This window comes from Bubalus bubalis, chromosome 4 (assembly GCF_019923935.1).
Source record: "Bubalus bubalis isolate 160015118507 breed Murrah chromosome 4, NDDB_SH_1, whole genome shotgun sequence".
Lineage (NCBI taxonomy): Eukaryota > Metazoa > Chordata > Mammalia > Artiodactyla > Bovidae > Bubalus > Bubalus bubalis.
The window spans coordinates 108,530,700-108,547,252 of NC_059160.1; positions in this window are offsets into that span (position 1 = coordinate 108,530,700).

The window sequence follows — 16,553 nt, forward strand, 5'->3', positions numbered from 1 at the left end:
CAATGTATACAATAATCACAATGTTTTGTTGTTTCTATATATAGGGATTTATATTTTATAAAATTTATTAGTCTTAGAATGAGTTTCTGCATTATGTCATCAAATGTGTAGGTTTCTTTTCTCAAACCATGTTATAAATTCCTAAAGGACAGAACTCCTTTCCATCTGACTTTGAATGCACATCAGTCAGTACCTGGCACTCACGGCTGCTTGACTGGATTAAGCTGAACTGCATTAAAGACTTCTGGAGTCTGATTTTAGGAGACTTAAATTCACATTCTAGCTCTTCTATAAATAATATGTGGGAAACTGAACTGGTTGCAAACACCGACTCTATGATCTCTCAGCTCTGAAATGGGGATCATAACATTCTCTGCCCTGCTGACCTCTAAGGTCTATTTAGTGCAATAATATGAATGAAAGCCTTTGTTTTACCACAGAAGTATTGCTTCCTCTCTATCAGTCAGGAGCTATCCTTTACCAAGTGATACTAAATTATAGGCCCCATATTTTACAAGGCCAACCTTGGTTGGCAAAATAAACAGTCTTATTCCTATGTCTTTTATCAAAGACAAAACAAGCTATGTCCACTAATATTAACTGATACACTTTTCTATAGAACCAATTATACAGTAAAATTAAGGAGATTGCCAAGGACAGGAGTATGGCTATTAAAATGTTGAGACTAATTTATACATCTGCATAATTTTATTAGTTCTATTACTCATTTTTAATTTGCATTGTCCATTGTCAACTCTGACTGTTTGCATTTGATTTGGTTATTTATAAATTGCCCTGAACTGGGTTTGTGTCTCAATTGGGCAAAATTTTTTCAAACATAAAGTCCTTCATAAACCAACTACAAACTTTTATTAGTGTTTTTATTATAGTATTTCTTGTAATTATTTTATTGAATTGTTCTATGATACCTAACATATATTTGACACTTTAATTAAATTCTCCATAACTACCTGTGTGAATGTACTGCTTCTTTTTTTTTTTTAGGAAAGACATGACTTGTAATATTGTCTTTGAGGATAATGCCTTTTTTTAATATAAATTTATTTATTTAATTGGAGGTTAATTACTTGACAATATTGTATTGGTTTTGCCATATATCAACATGGACCCACCATGGGTGTACACATGTTCCCCACCCTAAACTTGCCTCCCACCTCACGCCCTGTACCATCCCTCTGGGTCATCCTAGTGCACCAGCCCTGAGCATCCTGTATCATGCATCGAACCTGGACTGGCGATTCGTTTCACATATGATATTATACATGTTTCAATGCCATTCTCTCAAATCATCCCACCCTCTCCCTCTCCCACAGAGTCCAAAAGACTGTTCTATACATCTGTGTCTCTTTTGCTGTCTCGTATACAGGATTATCGTTATCATCTTTCTAAATTCCATATATATGCGTTAGTATACTGTATTGGTGTTTTTCTTTCTGGCTTACTTCACTCTGTATAATAGGCTCCAGTTTCATCCACCTCATTAGAACTGATTCAAATGTATTCTTTCTAATGGCTGAGTAATACTCCATTGTGTATATGTACCACAGCTTTCTTATCCATTCAATGTACTGTTTCTTTATGGAGACTGGTGACACAGAATACACAAGATAGTAACTAAAAAGAAAAAGAAGCTTACTGTATGTGAAGGATTTTCATTTTGCTAAAGGAGTAATGACTTGACTTTATCCTATAATCAGGGTTTTGAGCAAAAGAGTGGTATTGTCAAATTTCCATGATTGCCCTAATAGTAATAACCCAAGGTCATGTCAACCCAATATATCAAGAGAGTCTGAAACTTCAGTATGGAGCACATTCAGATCTCATTGTTTAATAAAAAAATAAATTAACAAATGGCTTGCTACTTCAGTTTACTGATTGCTGTTAAAGATATTTATCCCTGATGGGACATGATACTGGAAATAAGGAGTATCAATATTAGTCTTTTCTCAATAATACCTTCAGACTTCTCACACATTCATCAGCCTCCATTCTTAGCCCACTTTGTCATTATCATTATTTTTTCTCTGTTCTACTATATCAAAAGTACTAATTGGCATGCCCCTGACATCTTATCTTGATTTGATTTGTATGTTGTTCTCACTTCTGAGAAGTTTCAGGAACTTTACTATCCTGTATAACATATTATGCAATTTTTCTTACTCTTTTTTGTCAAAGTCAGAAATTCCACAACTTATTCCTAGAGATGTTCAATAAATGTTATTTATTCTTTTTAAGGCTGCTGGAAATTTTCAAAATAAATTAAAGTTGCTCAATCTTAAATAAGTTGATGAGGGGAAACAAAAATTTCCATTTAAAATTGTGAATGTGGTATGCAGCGGACCAAAGAATCTATAAAGTCAGATTTGGTTTAGAACAGCTATAGTTATTGTGTCGGGGGTTGGATGGGGTGAGGCAGGAAGCCCACAGGATGCATTTCAACAGTATCAATAAGCTAAGTGAGTGAGTATAGAGTGCAGGAAAGAGATTTATAAATGAGTCACAAAACACAGCAGATGACATTAATAGAAGAGCTGCTGACTAAATGTGGAAGATAATATAAATAGAGAATGGTTATCATTGAGTGAGACCTGGTACATGATATGGCTATTTCTGTCATTCTATGTAGGATCTGATGCTTTTGAACTGTGGTGTTGGCAAAGACTCTTGAGAGTCCCTTGGACTGCAAGGAGATCCAACCAGTCCATTCTGAAGGAGATCAGCCCTGGGATTTCTTTGGAAGGAATGATGCTAAAGCTGAAGCTCCAGTACTTTGGCCACCTCATGAGAAGAGTTGACTCATTGGAAAAGACTGATGCTGGGAGGGATTGGGGGCAGGAGGAGAAGGGGATGACAGAGGATGAGATGGCTGGATGGCATCCCTGACTCGATGGACGTGAGTCTGAGTGAACTCCGGGAGTTGGTGATGGACAGGGAGGCCTGGCGTGCTGCAATCCACGGGGTCGCAAAGAGTTGGACACGACTGAGCGACTGATCTGATCTAATCTGATCTGATGTAGGATCTCATATCTCATTGCTGGGGTTATAAACTGGTACTTCTTTCTTCCTATTTTCTGTTATGCTACTCCAGTGAAAGTGCTCTTGGGAAGGACACCGATGCTTTGTATGTTGCTACATCCTTATGGTTAATTCTGTTCTCATTTTATATGACCTCATAGCAGTGTTTAGCAAGGTTGATCACTGTGTACTCCTTAATATACTTTTGTTTCTGGCTTTCTGGACACCACACTCTTGATTTCTTTCCTGTCTAATTGCTACTTTTTATCAGTCCCTCCTCTTCTTGACCTTCTATTTTCTTCTCTATATATAATCATGTCCTTATAGTTTTGTTCAGGATATTCTAACTTCTTCCAAATTTATATTGCCTGCTAAGAATTTACTCTCTAACTCCAAACTCCCCTTTCTCAAACAGAGAATAAAGCTGTTTCTTTGATATCCAATAGCTCATACAACTCAATAACCACACTTACCCAAAAAACAACTCAGTCAAAAAATGGACTGAAGACTTCAATAGACATTTCTTCAAAGAAGACAACCCATGGCCAATAGGCATATGAAAAAAAAAAAAAAAAAACTGCTCATTGCTAATTATTAGAGAAGTGCAAATCAAAATTACAAGGAGGTACCACCTCACATTGGTCATAATGACCATCATTAAAAAGTTTACAAATAACAAATTCCAGAGAAGGTGTGGAGAAAAGGGAACCCTCTTGTACTGGTGATGGAAACGCAGGTTGGTGCAGCCACTGTGGAAAACAGTATAAAAGTTCCTCAAAAAACTTTAAATGCAGTTGCCACATGATTCAGCAATCCCACTCCTGGGCATGTATCTGGACAAAACTATAAAAAGACACATGCATTCCTATCTTCAAAACAGCCCTATTTGCAATAGCCCAAACATGGAAACAACCTAAATGTCCATTGATAGATGAATGGATAGGAAGATGAATATTACCTACCTACACAAAAGAATGAACTAGTGCCTTTTACAGCAACATGGATGGACCTAAAGATCATCACACTCAGCTAAATAAGTTAGAAAAAGAAAGACAAATACCATATGATATCACTTAAACGTGAAGTCTAAAATAGGATACAACTGAACTATGAAACAGAAACAGACTCAGATATAGAGAACAGACCTGTGACTGCCAAGGGTAAGAGCCAGTGGGGAAGGGTTGGGTTGGGAGCTTGGAACTAGCAGATGCAAACTATTACATATAGAGAGGATAACAGCAAGGTCCTCTTATATAACACCAGGAACTGTATTCAGTATCCCATAATAAATCATAATGGAAAAGAATATGAAAAACCCTGTATATTTGACATCTTTACTTGGATGCCAAATGGATATTTTAAACTTGTATGAACATACCCAAAACTATGCTCCTGAGCTTTCTTCAACAAACTTTTTTTGTTAGACATCATTTCAGTAGATGGAAACTCAAATTTCTGGTCACTCAGGATAGAAGTCCTGGGGTTATATTTGACTTCTATATATCATTAAACATCATATACATTTTTTAAGAAAATCCTTTTCTGCTTAACCTTCAAGTGCAGATATCCTCCACTATCTGAAATTTTACATTAGTCCATCTCACTTTTGTGAAAGATCTAAATACACTAGTACACACTGATTTTTCCATAAAATAAAAATACTCTTTGAATTTCTTTTGGATAGTGAAAATGGGTATTCAATTCTTGCTCAAATGAATTTTCAATGGAATTAAATTCTTCCCTGTCCTTGCTCAACAGTCCTTTCAACACACTTAAACCTATTATACTTTACCCCATAATGCTTATCACCTTCTAGCATACTCTGTAATTTACTTGTCACATGAATCATTTGCATTCTACACCTACCTGTAAACTCGGATGAAGGAAATATCCTTTATTTTCATTCACTAATATACCATGGGTACAAAATGATGCTTCTCACAGTGTTTTTTCAAAAAATACTTTTTGAATAAATAAACCATTCCACAAATCACTTTGGCATTGTTTTATGATATAGAACATTTACATACTCTCCAGCAGTTTCACTTCAGATTACACATACCCAAAAGAAATGTTGGCATACACTAGGAGATATACCAATCCAAAACATATAAGGGACTCCTGCAACTCAATAGTAAAAAGAAAATAACTCAGTTTTTAAAATGGGCAAAGAACGTGAATAGTTGTTTCTCTAAAGAAGTCATCCAAATGACCAATATTATAAAAAGATGTTCAACATCATTAATTATCAAGCATATGCAAATCAAACCACAATGAATTATCACCTCACATCTTTTAAGAAGGCTATTATCCAAAAAAAAAAAAAAAACAACAAATATTACAAGTATTGGCAAGATTGTAGAGAAATGAAACTTTTGTACGTTATTGGTTGCTGTTCAATACTACAGCCACTATGAAAAACGAAATGGAGGCTCCTCAAAAAATTAAAAACAGAATGACCATACAACTCAGTAGGAGCACTTCTTGGTATATATCCAAAAAATTGGATTCAAGATCTCAAAGACGTATTTGCCCTCCCATGTTCATCGCAGCACTATTTACAGTAGCCAAGATATGGAAACAACTCAAATATCTATTAACAGATGACTGGATAAAGAAAATATGATACATGTATGAATGGAATATTATTCAGCCATAAAAAAGGAAATCAAGCAATCTGCAACAGATTGATTAACTTGGAGGACATTATGCTAAGTGAAATAAGCCAGTCACAGAAGGAAAAATATTGCATGTAAGGTATCTTAAAAAGTCAAGAAATAGTAATAGTAAGAAATAGTTAAGTATAGGAAAATATGCAATGATTCTTAGTAACAATATTGAGCGAAAAATGCAGGTTCAAATAGACTACATATGGTGATAATAAATATAAAACTCAGAATACAAATTTGATTAGGAAAGGAATGAATAGTAAATATAAATTAGATTAATGTTACAGCTATTTCTGCTTTATTGACTATGCTAAAGCCTTTGACTGTGTAGATCACAATAAACTGTGGAAAATTCTGAAAGAGATGGAAATACCAGACCACCTGACCTGCCTCTTGAGAAACCTGTATGCAGGTCAGGAAGCAACAGTTAGAACTGGACATGGAACAACAGACTGGTTCCAAATAGGAAAAGGAGCACGTCAAGGCTGTATATTGTCACCCTGCTTATTTAACTTATATGCAGAGTACATCATGAGAAATACTGGGCTGGAGGAAGCACAAGCTGGAATCAACATTGCCGGGAGAAATATCAATAACCTCAGATATGCAGATGACACCACCCTTATGGCAGAAAGTGAAGAAGAACTAAAGAGCCTCTTGATGAAAGTGAAAGTGGAGAGTGAAAAAGTTGGCTTAAAGCTCAACATTTAGAAAACTAAGATCATGGCATCTGGCCCCATCATTTCATGGGAAATAGATGGGGAAACAGTGGAAACAGTGTCAGACTTTATTTTTCTGGGCTCCAAAATCACTGCAGATGGTGATTGCAGCCATGAAATTAAAAGACACTTACTCCTTGGAAAGAAAGTTATGACCAACCTAGACAGCATATTAAATAACAGAGACATTACTTTGTCAACAAAGGTCCATCTAGTCAAGGCTATGGTTTTTCCAGTGGTCATGTATGGATGTGAGAGTTGGACTATAAAGAAAGCTGAGTACCAAAGGATTGACGCTTTTGAACTGTGGTGCTGGAGAAGACTCTTGAGAGTCCCTTGGAGTGCAAGGAGATTCAACCAGTCCATCCTAAAGGAGACCAATCCTGGGTGTTCATTGGAAGGACTGATGTTGAAGCTGAAACTCCAAATCTTTGGTCACAGGATTGGAAGAGCTGAATCATTTGAAAAGACCCTGATGCTGGGAAAGATCAAAGGCAGGAAGAGAAGGGAACGACAGAGGATGAGATGATTGGATGGCATCACCGACTCAATGGACATGGGTTTGAGTGGACTCCAGGAGTTGGTGGACAGGGAGGCCTGGTGTGCTGTGGTTCATGGGGTCGCAAAGAGTTGGACATGACTGAGTGACTGAACTGAACTATAGGTTTTAGTTGGTATTACATTTATGGTACTATTTGTTTTTATAAAGAAGGAAAACAACTCAGAAGACTATATATTAACCAATGTTAAATGGTGTAACATGAGCTTCATGATATTTTATAATAAGCCATTTAATTCTCTGCACTTAAGTTCCAAACAGAGAAAAAGAATAATATTATTTGGAATGTGGGGAGAAATTGTTTATATTTCTCTTGGTTGTACATCAACTGAATTTTCAATCTCTTTTCATTAGAAGGCCTCCAAATCTCCAGGGCAATTATCGCTTCCTTGTCCTGGATGTCTCAGATCTTCTTTTTTTTTTCTTATTTATTTTTATTTATTTATTTATTTTGTTGCACTGGGTCTTCATTGCTGCATGCGGCCTTTCTCTATCTGTGATGAGCAGAGGCTGCTCTTTGTTGTGGTGTACGGGCTTCTCCTTGCAGGGGCTTCTCTTGTTGCGAAGTACAGGCTCTAGGCACTCGGGTTTCTGTAGTTGCAGCATTTGGGCTCAGCAGTTGCAGCTTGCAGGCTGAAGAGCACAGGGGCTCTGCAGTTTTGATGCAGGGGCTTAGTTGCTCCACTTGAGGCATGTGGAATCTTCCCAGACCAGGAAGCCAACCTGTGTCCCCTGCATTGGCAGGCAGATTCTTTCTTAACTACTGGACCACCAGGGAAGTCGTGAATGTCTCAATTCTTATATAGGCATGCTCAATAAGCTATTTGAATAAACCTGTATCTGTGACCCCATGGACTGTTGTCCACCAGGGTCCTCTGCCATGGGGATTCTCCAGGTAAGAATACTGGAGTGGGCTGCTATGCCCTCCTCCAGGGGATCTTCCCAACCCAGGGATCCAACCGAGGTCTCCAGCATTGTAGGCATTTTCTTTACCATCTGAGCCCCCAGGGAAGCTCAAGAATACCAGAGTGGGTAGCTTATCCCTTCTCCAGGGGATCTTCCCGACCCATGAAACAGACTGGGGTCTCCTGCATTGTAGGCGGATTCTTTACCAGCTGAGCTACCAGGGAAGTTCCGTGATCCAGAATACCAGAAGTTCAAAACATCTCCCTATTCCTGTGGTTTCAAAAATAGAAATGTATTCTCAGCATGTAGATAAGAGAATTTGGTTTGACAATATATTCTCTTTAAAACTGGTCAAAAGCAAAAGTAGCTTAACTTTAATGACACCAGATTCTCTGGTTTTTGAACTAATTTATGAAAAAAAGTAGAAATGTGAGTAATTAACTACATGGATGAATTAAAATGAAAACAGCTACCAATATGATGAAATAATATTTAAAAATCAATTTCTTTGAAATACTGTCAAATTTAATTCAGGATGTTTTGGCCACTAAGAACTCTCATTTGGCTCTCCAAATGCAGATGATCATTTTATTGCTTTTAAAATATTTCTGTGTATTCTAAAATTCAGCAATATCTTAGGTTATGAATTTTATTTTACCCAATAGACATAAGACAGCAAATGTGATGATGATGGTGAAGATAATATACTATTTATCCATGATACTTTCTGAAAATAATAATTAAAAATATTGTCATGAATGCATGTAATATAAATCAAATGAAAAATAAAATCTGGATCAAGTAATTGGCATAATTTAGGAAAGAGCTAGAGTTTCAGCCATTATAATTAGTCATATTTTTCTTACTGGAACAGTCTTATGAAATATATATCTAATATTTATAATAGTTCCAGGAAAATGATAGGAGTTTTGTATTTCCAAACATGCTTAGCAATACATGAATAATATGCTGCAAATTCTGTAGAAACAATTAAAATTATTTTGGAATCAAAAAGTAGATGATAAATAGGAAAGCCAAGTTTTTTGAGTAGGAAATATTTTATTCTTTCTATAAGAAGTTATAAAGTTTATCACTTTCTTGGTTCTTTACACTGCAAAAATACAAGATAAAATTAACATGAAAAAATGTCTCTAGTGATAAAAATATAAATGCCATCACTAAGGACTTAGTAAAAATTTTTAATGAAGAAATGATTTGTGATTTTATTAAGTATGATACTTTTATGTAAAAATTTCCATCTTGATTTTAAAACACTAGTTAAATCCAGTTTATATTTTAAAATAAAAAAAAAATAATATTTCACATGAAGCCAATGCCCCAAAATAAATCAGGTTTATTTATTGTGTTTTCCTAGAGATGTGTGCCAAAATTAGCCTTGACCATTATTATAATATAACTAATTCAAGTGACAATGATAAGCAAAGCAGCATTAAAATTATTTTCACATTAAATAAGTATTTTCTAATGATAAAATTAAGTACATTAGAGTTATTTTAATATGTGAGTAGTTGTCTATATACTCACAGAGCATAATCTGTTTGATATTGATAAACAACCTGCTTGATTATTTCCTTTGTATTAAATATAATTCCATTTTGACCAATAAGAAAGCTATAGCCCTCTTGAAAAGAGAGAAGAAAACCAAATCAAAGGGGGTTAACTGATTTGCATGCTCTGAGATGTTACCAGATGTTGCACTTAATAATAAATGAAGTCATCACTTTCAACAATCTGGAAAATAAACTGAAATAATTATGTTTCAATTTTGATTTAACTGAAAAACAGTTAATGGGAGAGGAGCAAGCATTCTCCCAGTTGAAAAAAGCTGTAGTTTACTGACAACCAGGTCAAGTGTGTATTTTGCACAATGGCCTAATTTATTGGTATGCACATCCACTGAAGTGAAGGAGACTTCAGCGGGCCTGAAAGCAGAGCCCTAAGAATAAAATTCACAAAGCTCTATATTGACAGTTGCTAGATACTATTTAATAGCACTGTTTTGAGATTAATACTTATTTTTTATCTTATTTTATATCAACAGCTAACATTATCACTTTAACTTGTTTTTCTGGTACATTAAATATCACATTTAATCACCAAAATATACCTGACAGAGGTTGATACTATTATGATGCCTATTTTAAATGTAAGGCAAGTGAGGCTTATTCACTTGCCCAAGGTCCCACAGTAAATGACAGAACATGAATTTCTACAGTCTTTCTAATTCAGAGCCTGAGATTTTCCACCCCTGTGATGCTGACTTCCTATATGCTCATTATTAAAGCACTATGTACGATGAGGAATTAATATGTACATCACTTATTTGGTTTAAGGAATATTTTCAAGAGAAACATAACAACTGTTTATATGGGCATACAGCGTTGTACCCACAATTAAAATAGCATGAATATGTAAAAGGCCCACTATTCCAAAAGACAGAACTAAAAATATCTAGCAGATAAGTTTAAATATATTTTTTACCTGATCTTATAAGCTAGTAGTTGTATACCTAACTAGAGCAACTCAGGATTAACAATGTACAATCGTGGTGCCGTACACACACAGTTCTAGTGGGCGTTATTCATGTTGCAGACTGCGTAACTGAGATGAAGCACTATTAAATAAATATCCAACTTCTGCATTCGTACTTCCAACACATTTTAGACTTTTGATTCAAAGAGCTACCACTGTAACCCATACCTTTTCTATGTATCTCACTAAGCAGAAAATAACCAGGGATTAGTATTTACCCTCTCCTAACCAAGGAACTAAAATACAAACTAAGAAATAATAGAATCTTACACGTGTGCTTAGTCATTCAGTCGTGTCCGACTCTTTGCGACCCCATGGACTGTAGCCCACCAGGCTCCTCTGTCCATGGGGATTCTCCAGGCAAGAATACTGGAATGCTTTGCTATGTCCTCCTCCAGGGGATCTTTCCAACCCAGGGATCAAATCCAGGTCTCCTGCATTGCAGGCAGATTCTTAACTGTCTGAGCCACCAGGGAGGCTTACATAGTCAGGGCTTTAAATATGTTCAAAGACAGACCAAAAGCAATATGTCAACTGGAATAGGTTAGATTTTTCTAGGGAAGTAGTAAGAGTTCTGGAGTCTGTTTTAATCTGATTTCTGGTTTTCCTTACTAGAATTTACTACTAAACTATTTTATACATAAGTTTCCTATCTCTAAAATGAAAGCTGCAATAGCATCTTTCTCATAATTAACTTTGAGAATTTAATGAGGTAGCGTATGCAAACCCCTAGGCATGGTGGTTATGACATAAACTAGTTCAATTAGTGTTCAATATGTGTTAACTAGTTTTAAAACAAAGTTGCAAATATGGCAGAAATAATTGCTTGTTTTATAAATAATTCTTATAAATTAATGAGAAAAGATAAAATAAATTATAATTATAATATAAGTAGGCAAACAAAAGAGGAAATATAAGTAGCACCTAAATGTTTATTTTTAAAAATTCAGCCTCAGTCATTAACAAACAAATGCAAAATGAAAAAGCAATTCTTACATACTCTTTAAATAAAATTAAGCTGCAATACTTTGGCCACCTGATGTGAAGAGCCTATATTGGAAAAGATCCTGATGCTGGGAAACATTGAAGGCGAAGGAGAAGGGGGAAGCGGAGGATGAAATGGTTAGATAGCATCACTGACACAATGGGCATGATTTGAGCAAACTCTGGGAGATATATGTATGGATGTGAGAGTTGGACTGTGAAGAAGGCTGAGCACCGAAGAATTGATGCTTTTGAACTGTGGTGTTGGAGAAGACTCTTGAGAGTCCCTTGGACTGCAAGGAGATCCAACCAGTCCATTCTGAAGGAGATCAGCCCTGGGATTTCTTTGGAAGGAATGATGCTAAAGCTGAAACTCCAGTACTTTGGCCACCTCATGCGAAGAGTTGACTCATTGGAAAAGACTCTGATGCTGGGAGGGATTGAGGGCAAGAGGAGAAGGGGACAACAGAGGATGAGATGGCTGGACGGCATCACTGACTCGATGGACATGAGTCTGAGTGAACTCCGGGAGCTGGTGATGGACAGGGAGGCCTGGCGTGCTGCGATTTGTGGGGTCGCAAAGAGTCAGACACGACTGAGCGGCTGATCTGATCTGATCTGATCTGGGAGATAACGGAGGACAGTGTAGCCTGGTGTGGTGCCCTCCATGGGATCGCAGAGTTGGATACAACTTAGTGACTGAATAACAACATTCAGGAGAATATGATACAAAATAGTTTTATCCTTCACTGACGGTGACACTATAATCATACAATTGTATTATATTAGGCAATTATTAAAAGAAATCTTCATGTGAATAACCTTTGATCTAATAATACCTGTGCTGTGGATCTTATCTAATGAAATAATCCTGATAATAAGAACAAATATATATGTTTGGGGCACATACAGGAAAAAAGTTACTGGAGTTTAAGAGTTTAGAAAATATATTCTGGAGGGACTTATATCTCAGCCAAATCTTGATGGATGAGAAATGCGCAGAGTCAGAGAATACAGCATGAGAAGAGATATTATAGAAAAAAAAAATGTCATGGAAGAGGCAGTTTGGTATTATTATAATGTAATCTACCAGGCAGCGGTAGTAAGAGGTGAAGGCAGGGAAATAGATATTCAGGTCATGGAAGAGCATGCATACAATACTTAGGGAAATAAGCTCAATATTTCCTCTCTTGCTCTGGGTCATGGGCCTCTTATCACCCAACAAAACAAATTAACTGACTTCCCTTCAAAACTGTATATATTAAGAAATGTACTTGATTATTTTGTACACAATTTTCGACAGCTCACCAAGAACCTGAAATCTATTAATTGACTCACTGAATCCTGTGACAAGTGAAAAGCAAAACAAAGCAGCAAAAACTAATCTCATTAATTAAGTAAAAATTACTGCAGGAAAAAAGAAGCTGTAATTTCTTTACCAGAAGGTCTACCACTAAATCTCACTTGTTCTAATTCTGAAATAAATTCCAAATCAATCCACTTTTTTCACTTCCAAAGCCCATTCCCAGACCTAAACCACTGTGTGGCTAGCTACAAGACCTCTTAGTTTGTATCATTGTCTCCATTCTGCCTTCCTATAATCTATTCTCTGCCTTGCAGCCAGAGTGATCTGTCTAAAAGGCATACCAATTGATTAAAATCCTAAAGGCATTTTACTGCACTCTGATTAAACCCACAGCAAGTACCAGGGTCCACGAGATTGGTGCTCTGGCCAGGGTTGACGTCCCTAGACTCACCGCGTACTCTGCTTTCCTGCTGTGCCTAAGCTCTAGCACTGCTTTCTTCATCCTCTTCCCCTGCCAACTTGTTTCCGATCTCAGGTCTGTGAATCTGCTCTTTCCTCTGTATTATACATTTCTCCCAGCCTTCTCGTGATTGATTCCTTCCTAGCATAAAAAAAACTCAGCTCAAATGTTTATTATTGAGAAAGGAATGCCTTAATAACCCAAACAAAAGTACCCTCCCGTCACTATATTAATAATGTATTTTATAGCGACTCTTAATACCTGGTATGCTGTGATTATTTATAATTATTAGTCTTTTTCTCTCTTTCCCCCTAAACACCTCTGAATAGAATTTGACTGTTTAGTTCCTACCATCCCTATCTGCTTGGCAAAAACTAGTCCATAAATATCAGTTAAATCAAATTCTCTAAATAACTGAGATTATGTATAGTGCAGTATTTAGACTAAGTCTAAAATATTAGCTTCCATGTGTGTCCTGAACAAATGTGGAAAGGAAAGGATAATATCTTTTAGTATTGTTTCATGTTGACATTTCTGAGATGAACAATTAACCTCTGCAAATGGATTTAGGTTTACATGCAGTGCTTTGTTTTTCAATTACCATTGTTGAAGAAATGACAAGCAATGTTGCTTAAAAGTTTGACATTTCTGTATATATAAAGGAAACATAAAACTCTCTAAATTTTTCCTCTCTCGCTCCTCTGCCAAGTTATTTTCTTGCTTATTTGAAGTATAAAACAGACATTGCTGAAAACCGTTTCTCAGTGCTGCTACTAAGTAGGTACGATACAGTCAGTCCCAAGGATTTGGAATTAGTGAAATAAAAAAATTTAGAATTATAGATATTTAAATGCTGGAAAAACAATGACTAACATGTAGCATAACTTCTACTTTTTAAAATTCGTTATGAAATATAGGGGGGATGACCATATATTTTCATGTGTCTGGGGTTGTCCTACTTTATGTCTGCTGTCTTACCTTTATTATTTATGCCTTAATTCTCAAAGTGTCTGAAAAAAGACAGCAAATTATATACTAACTATAACTACGGACAATATTTAACTTTGGCAGCATTCCTTGTCAAATGGTAAGAAAGGATAATAATAGTATCTACTTTTATAGGTTGCTTTTTTAAAGCATTTGCTGTATGTAATGTGCATAGAAGGGGACCTGGCATATGATGCACATGAATAAATGTTAGCCTTTACTATCTAGTTCCGAAGGAAAGGATGGATGAGCAAAAGCTGCTCAATTAGGCAAAATGACAGCATTTAGCGGATCCAGAAGCACTGGCCTATCACAGATACCTTTTTCTATCTAGTTGTGTTCAAATTATCACCAGATTTTTCTGTGTAAATGGGAAGCCAAATAATCACCCAGACCACCTGGAGTCCTTTGAAATGAAGCTAACTTTGTTGGTGGATTTTCCTGGCATTTGATTTCAGTAGGAATAGGTTATGTTGAACAAAAGACTTTGAAAAAATATAACATTCAGACATTATTTGGTCAAGAATAGAGTAATACATTTTTTTTTTTCATGTGAGGAAGGAATTAGATTTTGAATCATGTGAGAACTACAAGACTGAGGTAATCTGATTAGAAGTATAGTGCTTTAGTTAATATCGGTGTTCTAGGCCTCTTGTTTTAGAATAGCATTCACTCATTTATCTTAGGTAAATCACCGTCAGATTCAATAGACTCACAACTGAAATGAAATTATATGTATTACATTCACGGTGAACACCAGAGGGCTGCACTACTTCATGTATTCATGTCTTATATTTTGTAATAAAATAGGATTTGGGGATTCCTTTTTTTTTAATGTTCAAGATATTAAGCAAAATTTAAGAAATAAAACACTTGTTTTCTTTATGGGAAACAGAAGTTTGTTGTTTAATTTATGCATGGAGAATTCAATCATAATAAATATGAAACAGTTTACTTAAATTTTTCAGGAAACATCATCAGTAGCAGAAACATAATTGGTCAGGAGATAATCACTTTTGAATATGTCTGTGTAAAAGTTCATTATCTATTTCAAGATGACAAGTTACCCAGGTATTTATAATTATTTCTTCATTTATAAATCAATTATGGGAGGATTTTGGAGAAACTGCTCACATATTTGTATTTTTATCATTGTTATCCCATTCTAAACATTCATCTATAAGCAGATACTTCTGAGAAATCTATAGATGAAATCATCCGTATTATTGATAGAGAACAGTTAGTTCTTCAACTCCCAAATTTTGAGTCAAAACAAAGAATTTTCAATGCTTATATTTTTAGTCCATACTTCTTCAGACTATTGTCTTCTAGGAGTATATCTGTGGGAAATGTTTTGATTTTTTTTAATTTATAAAAAGTATCAAAGTGACACATATGGTGCATTTACGTTGTTCATTACAGTGCAAAAGCAGATGCTTAATTTGAACTTAAAATCCGTATCACTCGCTTGGATTTAGAATCCTTCCTATAGACTAAAACAAACAAGTAACGATCATTTGCCAATAAATTGGTTGTGAAATACTCTGAGCCAGTGGAAAATATCTGGTTTGTGGATGACAGGACTCCTATACGACTGTAAGGAGCTAGAGAATAATGGCTTGTCATAAAAGGGTACTACTGTGGAAACAAGAAACTGATGACAGATACTTCAAAAGCGACAGAGAAAGTGACGGCCAAGGCAAAGGGAACTCCTAAGAAATAACATGTCTGATATAAGCTGTCAAGTAACAACTTCTACGTTAGGTAGGATTTATACATCCAACAAAATTGACAGATTGTTGATTATGAAGATGTGATTAGACTCCATTGAAAGGGCAACCAGAAAAATTTACCGCTACCACTTTGTCAAAGTAACCATTTGGTTATTTTAGATACTTTCTTCTACATACATGAAGCTGGCAAAACAATTGCTGAACCCCCCATCCAGTCATTTTTAGTGCATTATCTGAAATTAATCAGTGGAGTCGCTACATGCTAGTTTTGGAGATGATTATCAATCTGGATCATGCATTTGTTCATTTATAAAATAATGACAATAACCACATAAAAAAAGCATTGTGCAAAACCCTGGAGATTCCCCTTTGTCAGAATAGCTTGTTTTCTTTGACTAACACAAAATACTTTTTGGGTCAAATGGCATACAGGTAACATGGACCTAAAAAATTGGATTTATTATTTAATTCTCTCAAGTTAGAGTTGATTGACATTTTTTCAGCTATCTTATAGAAAGAACTGATTGATAAGACAACTAAGCAAATTTCAGAAATATTTCACAGTAAAAGCACTATTTATAACATTTATTGTGCTTTTATTACGGATGAGGCTATATGTTAAATCGTTCCTCACAACAACC